This window comes from Bos grunniens, chromosome 28, assembly GCF_055505025.1.
Source record: "Bos grunniens cultivar Pamir isolate PY7600 chromosome 28, Bosgru_T2T1.0, whole genome shotgun sequence".
NCBI lineage: Eukaryota > Metazoa > Chordata > Mammalia > Artiodactyla > Bovidae > Bos > Bos grunniens.
In genome coordinates this window covers 31,397,452-31,417,380 of record NC_141192.1, presented here as the reverse complement: position 1 = coordinate 31,417,380, position 19,929 = coordinate 31,397,452, and the positions used below count along the sequence as shown (strand labels likewise).

Genomic DNA, 19,929 nt, shown 5'->3' with positions numbered 1-19,929 from the left:
TATGTAAGATTCCTGCTTTTAACGTGGGACCCACTTCTAGTTTTATAGGTAATTATTTTTTATAACCTATACTGGAAAAAGTAGAACTATAACCCAAACTTAGAGTAACTCTATCACATGTGTAAAGAAATACACAAAATTCATAAGCCCTTCTATTGAACTTGTTCTAATGAGCTGAAGGGACAAATAGATGCACCTGAGCCATGCCTGCAACTAATTGAACACTGCTTGCAAACCCATAATGTTTGCAAAATTTTACTTGAGGGTATACTTGTTGAATAGAAAACAAACATGAAATATGATCAGAGCCACAACCTTTTTATACATTATGCCATTTTGTGTACTGAAGTAGCAGGCCAAGTTTTATTTTGATGTTTACCCCAAATCTCATAATTCAGCACAATTTAACATATGCTTTTTTAACTCAGTTTTTTAAATAGTTCAAAATTATTCAGAAGAAACTTAAATGATAGTGTTTGCTGAACCTCTTAATCACCTTTACTAAAAAATATAAAACCATTTATCAGAAACAATTTAAATCATTGGATCTCAGCATTTGTTACCAGGAGGACTTGGTGAAGCAGGCTGCTCCCTCCACCCCTGAGTTTCTGATTTAATAGTTCTGGGGTGGAGCCCAAGAATTTGCATTTCTAACAAGTTTCCAGGTGATGCTGATGTTGTTGAGTCAGATACCACACTTGGAGAACCACTGCTATAGGCAGCATAACCAAAGAAGTCCTTAGGTAAGGAAAAGTTATTTACATGTTTGGTTTTAATACATACAACCATTTGAGGAATGAACTGGAGTACTGAGCTCAGGAATCTCACCACTTATGGGGCAATTATAGATAAAAGTATTATTTAGAAAAGGAAGATGAAAATTTAGAGTGGAATTGAACATTTTTGAAGTAAAGTCGGTTGATTTTGTGATTGAACTGAAAGTGTGAGATATGAAAAGGAATTGTTGTTGATGGCTAAATTTACTACATTGGGTACATTTTGATGCCAGTAAATAAAGTAGTAATTGTTGGAGTGAGTGTGCAGAAGTCTTGGTATCAGAATATTAACAAGCTATTAAAGTCTTCCGAACAACTTAGGTTTCAGATATTTATGGAATACCTCTGTGGAAATATCCAGGAAGCTCTTAGAAATATCTCTGCCTTATTGGAGTGTGTCTGAGGATAAAGATGGAATTTGATAGTCATTTTCAAGCTGTTTTTCTACTGCTTCTCTTTCTCCTTTCCTGTGTACTGTGCTCGGTCTCTCAGTCGTGTCTGACTCTTTGTGACCCTATGGACTGTAGCCTTCCAGGCCCCTCTGTCCATGGAGTTTTCCAGACAAAAATGCTAGAGTGAGTTGCCGTTTCCCACTCCAGGAGATCTTCCCAACCCAGGGATCGAGGTCATGTCTCCTGCATTGGCAGACAAATTCTTTACCACTGTGCTACTTGGGAAGCCCCTATCAAATGTTTTTTACTTCATCTTCTAATCAGTCCTTTAGAATCATACTGAGTTGTTGAACTGCTCATTAGAGCAAGTAAATTCTAATGTTGGCATAATTTTTTGTGGTGTCTAAAATGAGCATTGAATTTTATATATTTTATATATATAAATTTTATGTAATTTGGGGAGTTGTTATTTGGGGCAGTTAACATAAAAGAAAACAATTGACCTAAGCTCTATACTTGATAGATTTCTTTCCCTGATATCACCTGGAAAGAGAGTTAAGTATATGATTTTCTGTGCTTACTTTTGAGTTAAATTCACCCATTCCAGTCCATTTTAGTTCACTGATTCGTAAAATGTCAATGTTCACTCTTGCCATCTCCAGTTTGACCACTTCCTATTTGCCTTGATTCATGGACCTAACATTCCAGGTTCCTATGCAATACTGCTCTTTACAGCACCAGACTTTACTTTCATCACCAGTCACATCCACAGCCATGTGTTTTTGCTTTGGCTTCATCTCCTCATTCTTTCTGGAGTTATTTCTCCACTGATCTCCAGTAGCATATTGGGCACGTACCAACCTGGGGAGTTCATCTTTCAGTGTCCAATCTTTTTACCTTTTCATACTGTTCATGGGGTTCTCAAAGCAAGAATACTGAAGTGGCTTGCCATTCCCTTCTCCAGTGGACCACGTTTTGTCAGAACTCTCTGCCATGACCTGTCCGTCTTGGGTGGCCCTACACAGCATGGCTCATAGTTTCATCAGATTGGTTATATTTCTGTGATTGTGGTTTTCAGTCTGTCTGCCTTCTGATGGAGAAGGATAAGAAGCTTATGGAAGTTTCCTGATGGGAGAGACTGACTGAGGGGGAAACCGGGTCTTGTTCTGATGGGCAGGGCCATGCTCAGTAAATCTTTAATCCAGTTTTCTGTTGATGGGCCATGCTCAGTAAATCTTTAATCCAGTTTTCTGTTGATGTTTCTGTTCTGTTCCTTGTTATTTGACCTGAGGCCAAACTATGGTGGAGGTAATGAAGATAATCTACTTTGAAAGGTCCCATGTACACATTGCTACACTCAGTGCTCCCAGCCCTGCAGCAGGCCACCACTGACCCATGCCTCTGCCAGAGACCCCTGGACACTCATGGGCAAATATGGGTCAGTTTCCTGTGGGGTCACTGCTCCTTTCTCCTGGGTCCTGGTGGGCACAAGGTTCTGTTTGCACCCTCCAAGAGTCTGTTTCCCCAGTCCTGTGTAAGTTCTGGCAGCTCTATGTTGGAGTTAATGGCGACCTCCTCCAAGAGGGCTTATGCCACACCCAGGTCTACTGCACCCAGAGCCCCTGCCCCTGCATCAGTCCACTGCTGACCCGTACCTCCTCAGAAGACTCTCAAACACAGTTCTGTCTCAGTCTCTATGGCGTCTGGGTCCTGGTGCACACAAGGTATGTTTGAGCCCTCTGAAGGTCTCTGGCGGTTATGGAGTTTGATTGTTAACGTGATTTTGCCCCTCCTATCGTCTTGCTGGGGCTTCTCCTTGGCCCTTGGAGGTGGGGTACCTCCTCAAAGTTGCTCCAGCACCACGCAGCTACCGCTCCAGTGCCTCATGTCTTGCTGGGGCTTCTGTGCCCTTGGACGTGGAGTGTCACCTCACAGTCACAATCAAGGCAAATTGGAATTGGTCAAACAGGAGTTAGCAAGAGTGAACATCAACATTTTAGCAATCAGAGAACTAAAATAGACTGGAATGGGTGAATTTAACTCAGATGGCCATTATATCTACTACTGTGGGCAAGAATCCCTTAGAAGAAATGGAATATCCATCATAGTCAACAAAAGAGTCCAAAATGCAGTACTTGGATGCAATCACAAAAATGACAGAATGATCTCTGTTTGTTTCCAAGGCAAACCATTCAGTAGTGCAGTAATCCAAGTCTATGCCCAGACCAATAATGCTAAAGAAGCTGAAGTTGAACAGTTCTATGAAGACCTACAAGATCTTTTAGAACTAACACCCAAAAAAGATGTCCTTTTCATTATAGGGGACTGGAATGCAAAAGTAGGAAGTCAAGAAACACCTGGAGTAACAGGCAAATTTGGCCTTGGAGTACAGAATGAAGCAGGGCAAAGGCTAATAGAGTTTTGCCAAGAGAACACACTGGTCATAGCAAACACCCTCTTCCACAACACAAGAGAAGACTATACATGTGGACATCACCAGATGATCAATTCAAAACCCAGATTTATTATATTCTTTGCAACCAAAGATGGAGAAGCTCTATACAGTCAGCAAAAACAAGACCAGGACCTGACTGTGGCTCAGGTCATGAACTCCTTATTGCCAAATTCAGACTTAAATTGAAAAAAGTAGGAAAACAACTAGACCTTTCAGGTATGACCTAAATCAAATCCCTTATGATTATGCGGATGTGAGAAATAGATTCAAGGAATTAGATCTGATAGACAAAGTGCCTGAAGAACTATAGACAGATTTGTGACATTGTACAGGAGGCATTATTCAAGACCATCCTCAAGAAAAAGAAATACATAAAGGCAAAATGGTTGTCTGAGGAGGCCTTACAAATAGCTATGCAAAGAAGAGAAGTGAAAGGCAAAGGAGAAAAGGAAAGTACACCCTTTTGAATGCAGAGTTCTAAAGAATAACAAGGCGAGATAAGAAAGCCTTCCTCAGTGATCAGTGCAAAGAGATAGAGGAAAACAATAGAATGGGAAAGACTAGAGATCTCTTTAAGAAAATTAGAGATACCAAGGGAACATTTCATGCAAGATGGGCACAGTAAAAGACAGAAATGGCATGGACCTAACAGAAGCAGAAGATATTAAGAAGAGGTGGCAAGAATACACAGAAGAACTATACAAAACAGAGCTTAATAACCCAGATAACCATGATGGTGTGATCACTCACCTAGAGCCAGAGATCCTGGAATACAAAGTTAAGTGGACATTAGGAAGCTTCACTATGAACAAAGCTAGTGGAGGTGATGGAATTCCAGTTGAGCTAGTTCAAATCCTAAAAGATGATGCTGTGAAAGTGCTTCACTCAATATGCTAGCAAATTTGGAAAACTCAGCAGTGGCTGACTGCGAAAGGACTGCAAAAGATTAGTTTTCCTTCCAGTCCCAAAGAAAAGCAATGCCAAAGAATGCTCAAACTACCACACAATTGCACTTATCTCACATGCTAGCAAAGTGATTCTCAAAATTCTCCAAGCTAGGCTTCAACAGTATGTGAACTGTGAACTTCCAAATGTTCAACCTGGATTTAGAAAAGGCACAGGAACCAGAGAAATTGCCAACATCCATTGGATCATTGAAAAAGCAAGAGAGTTCCAGAAACACAGCTACTTCTGCTTTATTAACTATGCCAAAGCCTTTCACTGTGTGGATCACAACAAACTGGAAAATTCTGAAAGAGATGGGAGTACTAGACCACCTGACCTGCCTCTTGAGAAAACTGTATGCAGGTCAAGAAGCAGTGGTTAGAACTGGACATGGAACAACAGAATGATTCTGAATCAGGAAAGGAGTACGTCAAGTATGTCAAGGCTGTATATTGACACCCTACTTATTTAACTTATATGCAGAGTACATCATGAGAAATGCTGGGCTGGATGAATCACAAGCTAAAATCTAGATTAGCGGGAGAAATATCAATAACCTCAGATATGCAGATGACATCATACTTATGGCAGAAAGCGAAGAGCCCCTTGATGAAAGGGAAAGAGGAAAGTGAAAAAGTTGGCTTAAAACTCAACCTTCACAAAACTAAGATCATGTCATCTAGTCCCATCACTCATGGCAAATAGATGGGGAAACAATGGAAACAGTGACAGACTTTTTTTTTTTTTTGGTCTCCAAAATCACTGCAGATGGTGACTACAGCCATGAAAGTAAAAGACGTTTGCTCCTTGGAAGAAAAGTTATGACCAACGTAGACAGTATATTAAGAAGCAGAGATAATACATTGCCAACAAAGGTCTGTATAGTCAAAGCTATGGTTTTTCCTGTAGTCATGTATGGATGTGAGAGTTGGACTGTAAAGAAAGCTGAGCGCCAAAGAATTGATACTTTTGAACTGTAGTATTGGAGAAGACTCTTGAGAGTCCCTTGCACCACAAGGAAATCCAGCCAATCCATCCTAAAGGAAATCAGTCCTGAATATTCCCTGGAAGTTCTGGTGCTGAAGCTGCAACTCCAATACTCTGGCCACCTGATGTGAAGAACTGACTCAGTGGAAGAGACCCTGATGCTGGGAAAGATTGAGGGCAGGAGGAGAAGGGGACAACAGAGGATGAGATGGTTGGATGGCATCACCGACTCAATGGACATGAGTTTGAGTAGGCTCTGGGAGTTGGTGATGGACAGGGAGGCCTGGCATGCTGCAGTCCCTGGGGTCTGACCCAGCTGAGTTGGACACAACTGAGTGAACTGAACTGTGCTTACTGTGGAAATACAGTGGACTGATTTTTCCTTCATGGTAACAGTCTACAATGTATAAAATAAACTGTTGGAACTCAGCAGGCAAATAATGACACTTGAACCTACGAAAGCTAAAATCTTTATACTGAAACTATTCCTAAAACTTTCATACTGAACATATATTTCCAACATTTTTAGACTTCTATTAAATTTAATATTTACTTTGTATGTATTGAATACTGCTCTGAATAAGACATAGTCTTTTTTATATTTGATTTGTGTTCTTTGCAGATAGCTGAAAAAACACTAATCAGCCACCACAGCGCTCTCTGTCATTTCTCTAGTGTTCTTAATAGTTTCCTTCTGAAAAATTTGACAGAAGGGCAAATGGCAGTGAAATGTAGCTAAACTATGTTAAACTGTGCTTTCTTAAATGATTTCTGAAATTTTTTGAGGCAAAGTGTTATAAAAGACTTTGAAAATACAGAGATTTAACATTTTTAGCTTCATTTATGTATATATACATATATATAAACCATATCAAGATAGTCTAATTGTTACTGGGCTGACAATTAAGTTTTAAAAACACTCTAGAGTGCTGCATTTGTATCATTTACTTATGAGTTTACAAAGCTCTTTTGCCAGCATTTCTATCAACATGTGTTAAATTTTTTTCTCTGAGCACACGGAACTTTTGTGAAATGTCAAAAACATTGTTTTTAAGTAAAAAATGACACCTAAGAACGATAAGTATGATGATGTGAGAAAGCAGAAAGGAGTTCTACCCAGAATAGCTTTTGCTAAATTGAAAAGTAGTTTTGCAAAATTTTTATAAACTAATATTATTATACCAACAGTATAAAGTATCATAATTTACCATGGGTCAGAATTTACTTTAGTTGCTTTTAAAATGACTCTAATTGTCCTGTATTATCACTAAGGGTCTGCAAATGGCTTACTTTTGTTTTTCTGTTATACTCTGCTACGTTTTATGGGGAAGTTAAGTGCTTTGTTTCTACATTGTAAAGACTTTCAAAACTGTTGTGTAAATGCTATGAGTGTTTTGTATAGGAACCTCAGAGGTCATTTAAGATAATTAATTGGGCCATGGAATAAAGTAATAGAAGTTCTATTCTAATAGTAATATCTAATAGAAGAAATGTTTGATTAATCTTTTCTATATAGACTGATAGTTGGTATATAAAACTATCAACTGTACTGTTACGCATGATTGGTGTATGGAATTGAAAAATTAAAATATAATATTCAATTAGATACCTACCGATGCACTTTCTCCATTTTGATGCACTTTCTCCATGTGATATATTTTGCAAATGTGACAGCCCTTAAAACCAGGTATATAATTAAATCAAGTTTATAGATTATCATTTGAATTGCTATATCACAAAATGTTAGACCAAAATTATCAAAATATTAAGAACACATACTCATATTATTTTAGTAATAATTTTAAAATATGTGTTTTGTTATTTTAAATTTCTATTTTGTCCATAATCTGTAATATTTGTAGTACTGCTGCTGCTGCTGCTGCTAAGTCGCTTCAGTCGTGTCTGACTCTGTGCAACCCCATAGACAGCAGCCCACCAGACTCCCCTGTCCCTGGGATTCTCCAGACAAGAACACTGGAGTGGGTTGCCATTTCCTTCTCCAATGCATGAAAGTGAAAAGTGAAAGTGAAGTCACTCAGTCGTGTCCGACTCCTAGCGACCCCATGGACTGCAGCCTACCAGGCTCCTCCATCCATGGGATACAGTTGACCCCTAAACAACTCAGGCTTGAAATGCACAGGTCCACTTATACACAGATTTTTTTCAGTAAATACTACAGTTCTGTACCATCCTTAGTTGGTTGAATTCCCAGGTGTGAAACCTCAGATACAGAGGGATCTCAGCATCTGTGGATTTTGGTATCTGCAGTAGGTCCTGGGACGAATCCCCTTCGGGTACCAAGGGATGACTGTATATTAGTACAACAGCATGTGTATATAATTTATGAAGAAATAATAGCACTTATGAGTACACACTCAGCAGTTCTTATAGGGATACAAGATCAAAATCAATTCATAAGAATGAATTTTTATTATATTCTGTTTTTACATATCTTGCTTTATACAACAAGGTTTATCTGTATAAATCCACTCAGTGTTCAAAGGTGGATATTATGATTACATCACAGAATTAAATACTTTATCATTAAAAACATCCCGTAAATATATTTTATAGAGGTATAAAATTGACATAACATTATATTAGTTTCAGGTATGCGGTGTAATGATTTGGCATTTGTATATATTGCAAAATGATCACAAAATAAGTCCAGTTAACATCCATCACCATACTTGGTTGGTGAGAACTTTCTTGATGAGAACTTTCAAGATCTGGCTACTGTCAAATATGCAATGGAATATTGTTAACTTCAGGCCATTTGTTTGTTTCCTTTTTTTTTTTAGATTCCACATAAAAGTAAGATACAGCATTTGTTGTTCTCTGGCAGATCTACTTCACTAAGCATAATATCCTCACAATCCATCTATGCTGAGGCAGATGGCAAGATTTCATTCTTTATTGGTGAATATTATTTGTGTGTGTATACACACCATATTTTCTTTATCCACTCATCCACTGATGGGCATTTATGTTGTTTCCATGTCTTGGATATCATAAATAATGCTGTAGTGAACATGGTGATGCTTATATCTTTCTGGGGCTTTGCTGGTGGCTCAGATGGTAAAGAATCTGCCTACAATGCAGAAGACCTGGGTTTGATCCCTGGGTCAGGAGGATCCCCTGGAGAAGGAAATGGCAACCCACCCCAGTATTCTTGCCTGGAAAATTCCATGGACAGAGAGCCTGCCAGGCTAAGGACGGAATTAGTGGTTTTTCTTCCTTCAGATAAATTCTCAGAAATGAAATTACCAGATTATATGGTACTTCTATTTTAAATTTTGAGGAATAGTAATACTCTTTTCCATAGTGGCTACACCAGTTTACATTCCTAGTGCAGAAGGGCTCCCTTTTCTCCATATGCTCACCAACCCTTATTATTTCTTATCTTTTTTATAGTCATTCTGACAAGTGTGAGGCAATAAATCTCACTGTGGTTTTGATTTGCATTTCTAATTTTTGGAGGTGCTGAACATTTTTTCATGTACATGTTTTTATTTGTATGTTTTCTTTGGAAAAATGCCTGTTTAGACACTCTGCCCCTTTTTTTGTATTGCTTATTGAATTTTGTGAGTTCTTTATATTTGATCAGATTGTTGTTCTTCAGTTGTTAAGTCATGTCTGACTCTGTTACCCTGTGGACTGCAGCATGCCAGGCTTCCCCGTCCTTCACTTCCCAGAGTTTGCTCAAACTTCTGTCCGTTGAGTTGGTGATGCCATCCAGCCATCTCTTTCTCTGTCACCCCCTTCTCCTCCTGCCCTCAATCTTTCCCCACAGCAGGGGCTTTTCCAGTGAGTTGGCTGTTCTCATCAGGTGGCCCAAGTATTGGAGCTTCAGCATCAGTCCTTCCAATGAGTATTCAGGGTTGATTTCCTTTAGGATTGAATGGCTTGATCTTCATGCTGTCCAAGGGACTCTCAAGAGTCTTTGCTAGCACTGCAGTTAGAAGGCATCAATTCTTCAGTGCTGCTTCACTTTCACTTTTCACTTTCATGCATTGGAGAAGGAAATGGTAACCCACTCCAGTGTTCTTGCCTGGAGAACCCCAGGGACGGGGGAGCCTGGTGGGCTGCCGTCTATGGGGTCACACAGAGTCGGACACGACTGAAGCGACTTAGCAGCAGCAGCAGCCTTCTTGATGGTCCAACTCTCACATCCATACATGGCTACTGGATAACCCATAGCTTTGACTATACATACTTTTGCCAGCAAAGTGATGTTTTGCTTTTTAAAATGTTGTCTAGATTTGTCACAACTTTTGTTCCAAGGAGCAAATGTCTTTTAATTTAATGGCTGCAGTCACGTCCACAGTGATTTTGGAGCTCAAGAAAATAAAGTCTGTCACTGTTTCCATTTTTTTCCCCCATCTATTTGCCATGAAGTGATGGGACTGGATGTCATGATCTTGGTTTCTTGAATATTGAGTTTTAAGCCAGCTTTTTCCCTCTCCTCTTTCACCTTCATCAAGAAACTCTTCACTTTCTGCCATTAGGGTAGTAATATCTGCCTATCAGAGGTTGTTGATATTTCTCCCAGCAATCTTGGTTCCAGCATTTTATCAGATACCTTATCAGATATATGATTTGCAGGTTTTATTTGTGTGCTTTTTTTCATTTTGTTTATGGTTTTCTTTGCTGTGAAGTTTTTTTGGGGGTTTGTTTTTTGGACTGTGCTGTGTGGCTTATAGGATCTTAGTTCTTTGACCAGAGATCAAACCTGGGCCCTTGGCAATTGAAAGCATGGAGTCCTAACCACTGTACCACCAAGGAATTACCAAAAGCTTTTTAGTTTGGTGTAGTTCTATTTATTTTTACCTCCTTTACCAAATCAAAAAATAATTGCCAAGACAGCTGTCAAAGAGCATACAGCTTATGTTTGCTTCTAAAGTGTTAGGGTTTCAGGTCTTAAACATTCAAGTCTTTAGTCCATTCTGAGTTAATTTTGTGTATGATGTAGGATAGCAATCCAGGCTATGCAGTTTGCCAGCACCATTTATTGAGGAGACTATCCTTTTCTGATTGTATATTCTTGACCATTGCCCTAAAACAATTGGTAGTATATGCATGGATTTATTTTTGGGCTCTCTATTCTGTTACATTGATCTGTTTCTTTTTATGCTCAATATCCTACTGTTTTGAACTCTATAGTTTTATAATATAATTTGAAATCAGGGAGCATTATGCCTCCAGCTTTGTTGTTTTTTTCTCAAGATTGTTTTAATTACTCAAATTCTTTCGTGTTTCTGTGTAAGTATTAGGACCGTTTTTCTATTTCTTTGAAAAATGCCATTGGTATTTTCCTTGTTCCTGTTCAGTCACAAAGTTGTGTTCGACTCTTCTGTGACCCCATGAACTGCAGCACACCAGGCTTTCTTGTCCTTCACTATCTCCCAGAGCTTGCTCAAACTCATGTCCATTGAGTCAGTGATGTCATCCAACCATCTCATCCTCTGTTGCCCCTTTTCCTCTTGCCCTCAATCTTTCCCAGCATCAGGGTCTTTTCCAATGAGTCACCTCTTCACATCAGGTGGCCAAAGTATTGGATTGCATTGAATCTGCAGACTGCTTTGGGTAGTATGAACATTTTAATAAAATTATTTCAGTCTATGATTGTAGATTCTTTCCTTTATTTGTATTGTCTTACAGTTTTGTAAGACAATTGTCTGTTTTATTTTATTTTATTGAAGTATAGTTGATTTACAATGTTAGTTTCTGGTGTGCAGCAAAGTGTTTCAGGTTTTTATATATCTTTTTCCTATTCTTTAATATTATAGTTTATTATAGGATATTGACCATATAATTTCCTGTGCTATACAGTAGGACCTTGTTGTTTATCCATTATATAATATTCTCTATCTCCTAATCCCCAATGCCCAGCCATCCTTCTCACCCACCCTCCCTCTGGGCACTCACAGGTTTGTTCTCTATATGTGTGAGTCTGTTTCTGTTCATAGATAAGTTTATTTGTGTCATATTTTAGATTCCACATATAAGTGATATCCTATGATATTTATCTTTCTCTTTCTGACTTACTTCACCTAGTATTATAATTTCTAGGTCCATCCATGTTGCTGCTAATGGCATTATTTCATTTTTTATGGCTGAGTAATATTCCACAGTGTATTACATACCCCATTTTTTGTATCCACTCATCTTTCAGTGAACATTTAGGTTGTTTTCATGTCTTTGCTATTCTAAGTAGTGTTGTTATGAACATAGGGCTGCATGTGTCTTTTCAGATTAGAGTTTGTCCAGATATATGTCCAGGAGTGTGATTGCTGGATCATGCATGCATGCTCAGTCATTTCGGTTGTGTCTAATTCTGTGCGACCCTATGGACTATAGCCCACCAGGCTCCTCTGTCCATGGGATTCTCCAGATAAGAATACTGAATTGGGATTCCCTGCCCTCCTCCAGGGGATCTTCCTGATCCAGGGGTTGAATCTGTGTCTCCTGTATTGCAGGTGTATTCTTTACCACTGAGCGACGGGGGAAGCCCTGCTGGATCATATGACAACTCTATTTTAAGTTTTTTAAGGAAGTTCTGTACTGTTCTTCATAGTGGTTGCACTACTGCATTCCCACCAACAGTTTGGGAGGGTTCCTTTTTCTCTACACCCTCTCCAGCATTTACTGTGTGTGGACTTTATCATGATGACCATTCTGACTGATGTGAGGTGATATCTCATTGTAGTTTTGATTGGCATTTTCTAATAATTAGCAGTGTTGAGCATCTTTTTATGTGGCCATCTGTATGTCTTGTTTGAAGAAATGTCTACTTATGCATCTGCCCATTTTTTGATTGGCTTGTTTGGGTTTTTTTTTTTTTTTTTTTACTAAGTTGTATGAGGTGTTTGTATATTTTGAAAATTAAGCCCTTGTCAGTTGCTTCATTTGCAGATGTTTTCTCCCAGTGCATAGGTTGTATTTTCATTTTGTTTATGGTTTTCTTTACTGTGCAAAAGCTGATAAATTTGAATAAGTCCCATTTGTTTATTTTTGTTTCTATTTATTTTGCCTTGATAGACTGGTCTATGAAGACATTGGTATAATTTATGTCAGAGATTGTTTTGACTATGTTCTCTTCTAGGAGTTTTAGGGTGTCCTGTATTATAATTTAAGTCTTTAAGCCATTTTGAATCTATTTTTTGTGTGTGGTGTGAGAGTATGTTCTAACTTCATTGATTTACATGCGGCTCACCAGCTTTCCCAACACCACTTGCTAAACATATTATCTTTTCTTCAATGAATATTCTTGCCTCCTTGGTTGAAGATTAATTGACTGCAGTTGTATTGGTTTATTTCTTGGCTCTTTTCTGTTGCACTGATGGATACATCTGTTTTTGTGCCAATACCATGCTGTTTTCCTTACTGTAGCTTTGTACTATTGTCTAAAAATGTGGGTGGGTTATACCTCCAGCTTTGTTCTTTTTCCTCAAGATTCCTTTAGCAATTCTTGGATATTATGGTTTCACTGGGGAATTCTACCAAACATACAAAGAAGAACTTATACTGAGTCTTCTCAAACTTTTCCAAACTATTGAAGACAAAGAAACACACTCCAAAATTCATTCTATGGAGCCATCGTCACCCCAATACTAAAACCAGACAAAGATACCACCAAAAAAGTTAGTTACAGACCAATATCTTTGAATATAGATGCAAAAATTCTCAACAAAATATTAGCAAACTGAGTCCAACAACATTTGCTGAATAGAGTATTCTTGATGGAATTTTTTTTACTTCAGAGCTTGAAGTAAATCATGCTACTCTCTTCTGGTCTACAAAGCTTCTGCTGAAAAATCTGCTAATAGTCTGTGGGGGAGTTCCCTTGTGTGTAACAAGTTGTCTTTCTCTTACTGATTTTCAAAAGCTCTCCTCTTCTTTAACTTTTGATATTTTGATTTTATTGGTTTATTATAGATCTTATTTTATTTTTATTTATTATTTATTTGGGAACCTCTCTTTTGGAACTCGCTGGTCTTCTTGTATCTGGAATTCTGTTTCCTTTCCCAAATCAGGCAAATTTTTAGCCATTTTTCTTCAAAAAAGTTTTTTGCCTCTTTCTCTGTCTCTTCTTTTTGGACTTCTGTCATGCAAATGTTGGTTCACTTAATGTTACTCCATAATTCTTTTAAGCTCACTTCACTTTTTTTTTTTTTTCCCTGCACTGTTTGGGTGAGTTCCACTGCCCTGTCCTTGAGTTGGTTGATCCTATCTTTGCTTTATCCAGTCTGCTTTTGAACCCCTCTAGTGTATTTTTCAGTTCAGCCATTGAATGCTTCACCTCTGTGACTTCTGTTTGATGCTTTCTTATATTTTCTCTCTTTGTTGAAGTTCTCACTACATTTATTCTTTCCCCAAGGTCAGTTAGCATTTTTGTGACTATTACTTTGAACTTTTGTCAGGTAAATTACTTATCTTTATCTCATTAAAGATTTTTTATGTTTTATCTAGTTTACTTATTTGGAGTGTATTTCTCTGTTTCTTCAATTTGCTTAATCGTCTGTGTTGGTTTTTCAGCACTAGATAAAACAGGCACCTCTTCCAGCCTTACAGGAGTAGTCTCATGCAGGAGATGAACTCTGCCCTAGCTTTTGGTGGTTTCTCAAGTCTTTGTGATTATTCAAGTAGCCTATTTTATTTTTAATGGCTCCCAGTAATTGAAGAAGTGCCAAGACTTGTCAGTGTCCCAAAGGGGAGGATTTCAGTCAGCACTTAAAAGTCAGGCTGATTTTGGAAGCCAGATCCTCAAAAAGCAGCTATTAGAGTATTCAGATATATAGAGTACTGTAGGACCACTAGTATCAGCCCCACTGACTGCTAGAGCTATGTGATCTGGAGGTGTCTTCTCAATGGCAGTCACAAAAATCATGGCTCCATGTGAATGTATAACCTCCTTTCCAGAATATGTTGGTGAGGTATAGAAAGGTAGAGGGAGACTGCAAAGATGGCATCCATTGGCCTTTGTTCCCTGTGAAAACCTCTCTAGGTCCCTGTTGTGTGACAATCCTGAAGCCTGCCCCTTAGGCAAAAGCTCTAGGACAAATAAGTCTCTTTCACAGAAAGACTGGAGTGTGGTTTAGCTAACTGTCTGCACAGTGCCCTGGGAGTATTGACCTGCCAAGAACTCTCTCTCTCACTGGAACAATCCCATGGGACACAAAAAACACAAACCTCCTTGGCCACCAGAGCCAGATGATCAGGGAGCATCCACTGAGTGGCAGCTGCAAAAACTGGGGCACCAGACATAGAAACAGGGATACCAGAATTGTATAAAAGCTTTCCCCTGGCAGATACTGGTACTCTGGAGAACAACAGGGGGAAACTATGAAGATGATAGCCACTGACTGGAATGATGCAGAGGGACAGTGAATAGATGGTACCCACCAGAAAAGAGGGTAAAAGAAAGATGGCACCTGCTAGCTATAGAGAGCACAAAGATAGCACCTACTGCCTGGAAGGAGACAAGAAGAGAGCATATAGATGGTGCCCACAGGAAATAAAAAGAGGAAAAAACATAGCTTAAAAAAAAAAACAGATGTTACACACTAGCTAGAGCAGAGCTGAGGCAGATTGTGAAGATGGTGTCCCTCAGCCAGCAGCCCCCTGTATGTGTGCCAAGTTAGATGACTGCCCCTCATGCCAGAGCTTTATGATTAGCAAATGAGTGTCATTCACATAAAGGCTGGGTGCTTCTCTATTGGCTGCCACTGCCCTGAGCCCTGGGGTGGGTGAATATGAACACATGAGACCTGTCAGAGCCATTTTTCAAGTCATGATAGCCCTATGGGTCTTATAGATGCAAGCTCTGTTGATTTTCAAAGCTAGATGCTTTAGAGGCTGATCTCTCAGGTGCAGGACTTAAAAGTTGGGGGGTTCAATGTAGGTTTCAACCTCTTTATTGCTCTGGGAGAAACTCTGGGCTCTAAGCTCATTCCTGGTTGTTGGTTACTGCAATGGGAATGGAGTTCAGGGCAAAATTGTGTACCAGACTCTCCCACGAATTTTGATGAGAGACTTCTCTCTTCATCTGATGCACAGGAGTCGCTCAGTTTTTAGGTTCTTTTCCAGAGAAAGTTATTCCATATTACCTGCAAATTGTGTCTGTTTATAGAGGAAGGTAAGCCTAAGATCCTTCTACACTACCATCTTGAACAGGTACTTTAAATTTTTAAAGATGATGCAGAATGATGAATTCCCTTAATTAAAAAAAAAGATAACTTTAGTTATGTATATGAAATCACAGTTTAGGTGCTCACCAGGGAACTAAAATTCCACAACAAATTTAGAAACATCTTGCCGTTCACTACTCCCATTAATAGTTCACTCTTCTAGAAGATGTTGTCATTGTCCTCCCCGACTCCCAAGGCATTGACCTTTAGAGACATTCTTTATATCAAACCTTAAGATAGTATCCATTGAATTATTTCTCTTCATTGGTCTAATCTGATTTTATCTTCTATGACTTTAAAAGTGAATAATTTTGAGAGCCTCCTTGATGATCTAACATCGCTAGTCTCTCTTCCAATCATATCTTATTCTTCCTCTAAAAATAATCTTTTTTTGACAATAGGTTTTCAGTATTTGTCTTCCCTGTTAAGAAACTTTATTTCAACTGCAAACTAGTGAAGAGTTTCGTGAAGGCTATTTCAACCTTCCCTCTTTTAGGGTTATTTGATTTTGGCATCTGTCACCACATTGTTCACCAAGTTCACCTCTCTGACTCGTCACCTGTACTGTTTATCCCCCTACATTCTGTATGTTTCCTTCCAAAACATCACCAAGTTCAAAGTGAACTGCTTTACCATGGACAAGTCATTGCACCATGCCGCCAGGGCCAGCATTCCCTCCTTTCATTTTTGTCCCACGTTTACTGATGTCATCTTCTGTTCTGGTTGTGCAATAATTCATTGCCTTTTGCTTAAGGTTTTACTTCCTCCTTCTGTAGGATTGTACATGTTGAATCTCCCAGTAATTCTAGAGATTGCTTTCCTTTAAATTCAATCTTAAATCACAGTTATCCTTTCTTTTAATTATCATTTATTCTATTTCAGAATTATTTTGTGCTTCTCTTGCACCTTACTTATATTCATTACTTTTTATCTTACATCAAATACAGTTGCATTTATGTTCTTTTTGTTGCTAAGTACTCAGGGTTGTACTTAAAGCTTGATTTGAATTTGTACCCTCTTATGGGATGAAACACTGGGAAAGAGTGGGCACAGGAAAAAGAACTGGATCTACATGGTACTTGCCTTCTCATTTTGGTAGTTGCCAGCTCTCCTTTATATTAATCTGGCTATGATATGATGATTTTGAGGAATCAAAATGTTGTAAAGCCTTTCCTATTCCAGTTTCAGCCTTCTAATAATGAAAATTGAAATTAAACCGAAAAACTTAATGATTTATGAAAATTGTAAATTGAAAGTATTGGGGGTAAATCTGGGCCTTGATTTTTTTTTTTTTTACTTAAATATGTATTTGAAACCTTATTTGAAGATTAATGGCTTGTCATTTATTTATTTTTTATTCATCTAACAGAAAAATACGTAGGAAGGTCTTCTAGTGACTTGTTGTGGGAGGGTGTCAGAATAAAGTAACTTGAAGGATGAATAGAAATTTGGAAGGCAAAATTCCTGGAAATGGTGGATGGGAGAGGGATAGAGAAGAGAGGCAGGACTAGGCCAGGTAGGAGAAATAATTCCAACAGAGGCTTAATAGTGACAACCGAAAATGGGATTTAATAGAATTTAGGCCAGAGAGGAAAATATGCCAGATCTTGAAGGGCCAATGTAGACAGTTACATCATATTAATTTTATCACGTGGATATCTGGGTAAGAATTTAAGGAATGGGAGTAGCATCTTCACATGAATAGTTAAGAGGATAATTTAAACAATTGTTATCAGATAATTAGTCAAAATAACCTTTGCTAAATTACTTAGGTAATTTAGAGGTGTATGAATGTGTATTTCCCTGTTCCCTGTATTTCCCTACTTTTAAACCATTTTGGTGCTTTGAGTGCTCAACTAGAATTAAATTTATAACCAGAAGGAAATAGAATTTTAGATCTTAGAGAATTCCTTAAAAAGTATTTAATTCAAACTTCTGGTTTTTAGATGTGAAAATCAAGCACTATTAAAATTATCTTTCTAATGTTATATAGCTAGTAAATAGCAGAGTCAGGATTTGTATCAGTTTTATCTTAACCAATATATAGGTATGCTTTAATACTAGGTATACTTCAGATATGTTTTTTTAAACTGTTTTATTAATATGATTTTATTTTACAATTTATGCCACTATGTACATATTGTAATTCACAGATTCAGAGTCACACTAACATAAACTGCAGTACGTATCTCAACTTTGGCAGACTAGTGATTACTAAAGAGACCTTAGGCTATGATAAATTCATCAGTTGGCTGCATATATTAGAATTGCTTTCCAGTAACTGGAAAGGGAACAGAAGAGGCCTAAATTGTTTCATTGTTCTAGAAATCTACATCAAGGTAAAATTCCATTGAAAGTCTTTGTAATTTGTGTATAGAATGTTTAGTGTTTATAGAATGTTTATAGAGTTCATGCCAATAAACCAAGTTTCTGATAAACTTTATTAAGGTGGGAGGGGGGGTTCAGGATGGGGAACACGTGTACACCCGTGGCGGATTCATGTCGATATATGGCAAAACCAATACAATATTGTAAAGTAATTAGCCTCCAATTAAAATAAATAAATTTAAATTAAACAAAGTGATAGTTGTTAAACAATCTTGTGTTCATATTATCTGTGAGCTCATACAGTTAATTTCATAAATTAATTGGAACCCATGCTGTGTAGATGGTTCTAAATTACAGCTTTTGGTTAGTAATTTGTGGAATACTATTTAAAATGTGTAGTAAGGCCCTAAATCTATTTGGATAAAAGGGCTTTGTAAAATTTAAAAAAAAAAAAAAAAGAAGGGAAAAATGTCTCATGTCTTGTGTGCTTCAGTGCTACCAGAGTGATTTTTCTAACAGAAATCTAATCATTTCACTTACTACTTGAAATTATTCACTGGTTACTTATTGTGGATATTCTTTAATTTTTTTTTTTTTTAGTGTTAATTTTTGGCTGTGCTGGGTCTTCCTTGTGGTACCCAGGCTCTTCATTGCTGCAGACGGGCCTTCTCTGGTTGTGGCAAGCAGGCCGACTACTCTCTAGTTGCAGTGTGCAGGCTTCTTATTGCAGTTGTTTCTTTTGTTGTGGATCATGGGCTTTAGGACATGTGGGCTTCAGTAGTTGTGACTTGCAGGCTCCAGAGCGTGGGCCCAGAGTTGTGGCGTACCAGCTTAGTTGCCCCTTGGCATGTGGGATCTTAGTTCTCAAATCAAACCTGTGTCGCCTGCATTGGCTTGTAGATTATTAACCAATGGGCCACTGGAGAAGTCCCTGTCCATATTCTTAAATTCCCTGGTATTATATTCCCTGGTAGCTCAGCTGGTAAAGAATCCTCCTGCAATGCAGGAGATCTTGGTTGGATTCCTGGATTGGAAAGATCCCCTGGAGAAGGGGTATGCTATCCACTCCAGTGTTCATGAGCTTTGCTGGTGGTTCAGATGGTGAAGAATCTGCCTGCAATGCAGGAGACCTGGGTTTGATCCCTGGGTTGGGAAGATCCCCTGTAACATATTCTTAAATAGTAACTCTCTAACATAAAGAACTCTGTGATTTTACCTTTGTCACCTAAACCAGCCTTATTTCCTGCCATTTCTCCTGTGTTATTTCTAGCCATATCATTCTGCTTGTTTCCTATGCCTTTAACACCCCATGCTGTCTTTTAAAGCTTCGGAATATTATTTTAAAATAATACTTAAAAGTTTTAAATTTTAGGAAAACCAACTATACGTATATTTACCCTATTAAATAAATAATAAATAAATGGGTGTGTGTGTGTGTGTACATCTAATGAGTTAAGATGAGCTCATGGTAAGTGATAAATATTAGGAGTCAATTACTAAAGATAGTAAGTAAAAATTCTGGTAATTATAATTGTGGGCGTGAGTTTCAGCTACAGAATGTAGAGCAGAGACCCAGAGGCTGCAGTTTTGGGAATGTCCACCACTGAATTGTGGGGAAAAAATCATATTGTATAAGTTGGGCTTCTTGGCTGCAAACAGCTCAAACTACTTTGATTAAAAACAGGACAGAATATATTAGAAAAAATTCAAGTGACTCTTAATCTGTGGTAAACCCAGAGAATCCAGGTTGGACAGAAAACAAAGGATGCAACATAGGTAAGATTCTACTACAGCAACAGTCTACTTGAGGCACTACTACCAGTAGTGCCATTGCCAGCAGACACTCTCAGCCATTG

General features: G+C 38.2%; 1 protein-coding gene across 4 annotated transcripts in view; it reads left to right on the top strand.

The window, feature by feature from the left end:
* PHYHIPL (phytanoyl-CoA 2-hydroxylase interacting protein like) overlaps positions 1–19,929 on the top strand; it is a 95,029-nt gene that overhangs the window by 10,488 nt on the left and 64,612 nt on the right. For 2 of the 4 annotated variants that reach the window (XM_086382463.1, XM_086382462.1), the window contains exon 1: positions 605–743. The exons of the other annotated variants lie outside the window; for them this stretch is intronic. The gene's annotated coding sequence lies outside the window, so the exon portion shown is untranslated. Of the gene's footprint in view, positions 1–604; positions 744–19,929 lie in introns of those variants that run through there. 4 annotated transcript variants of the gene reach the window in all.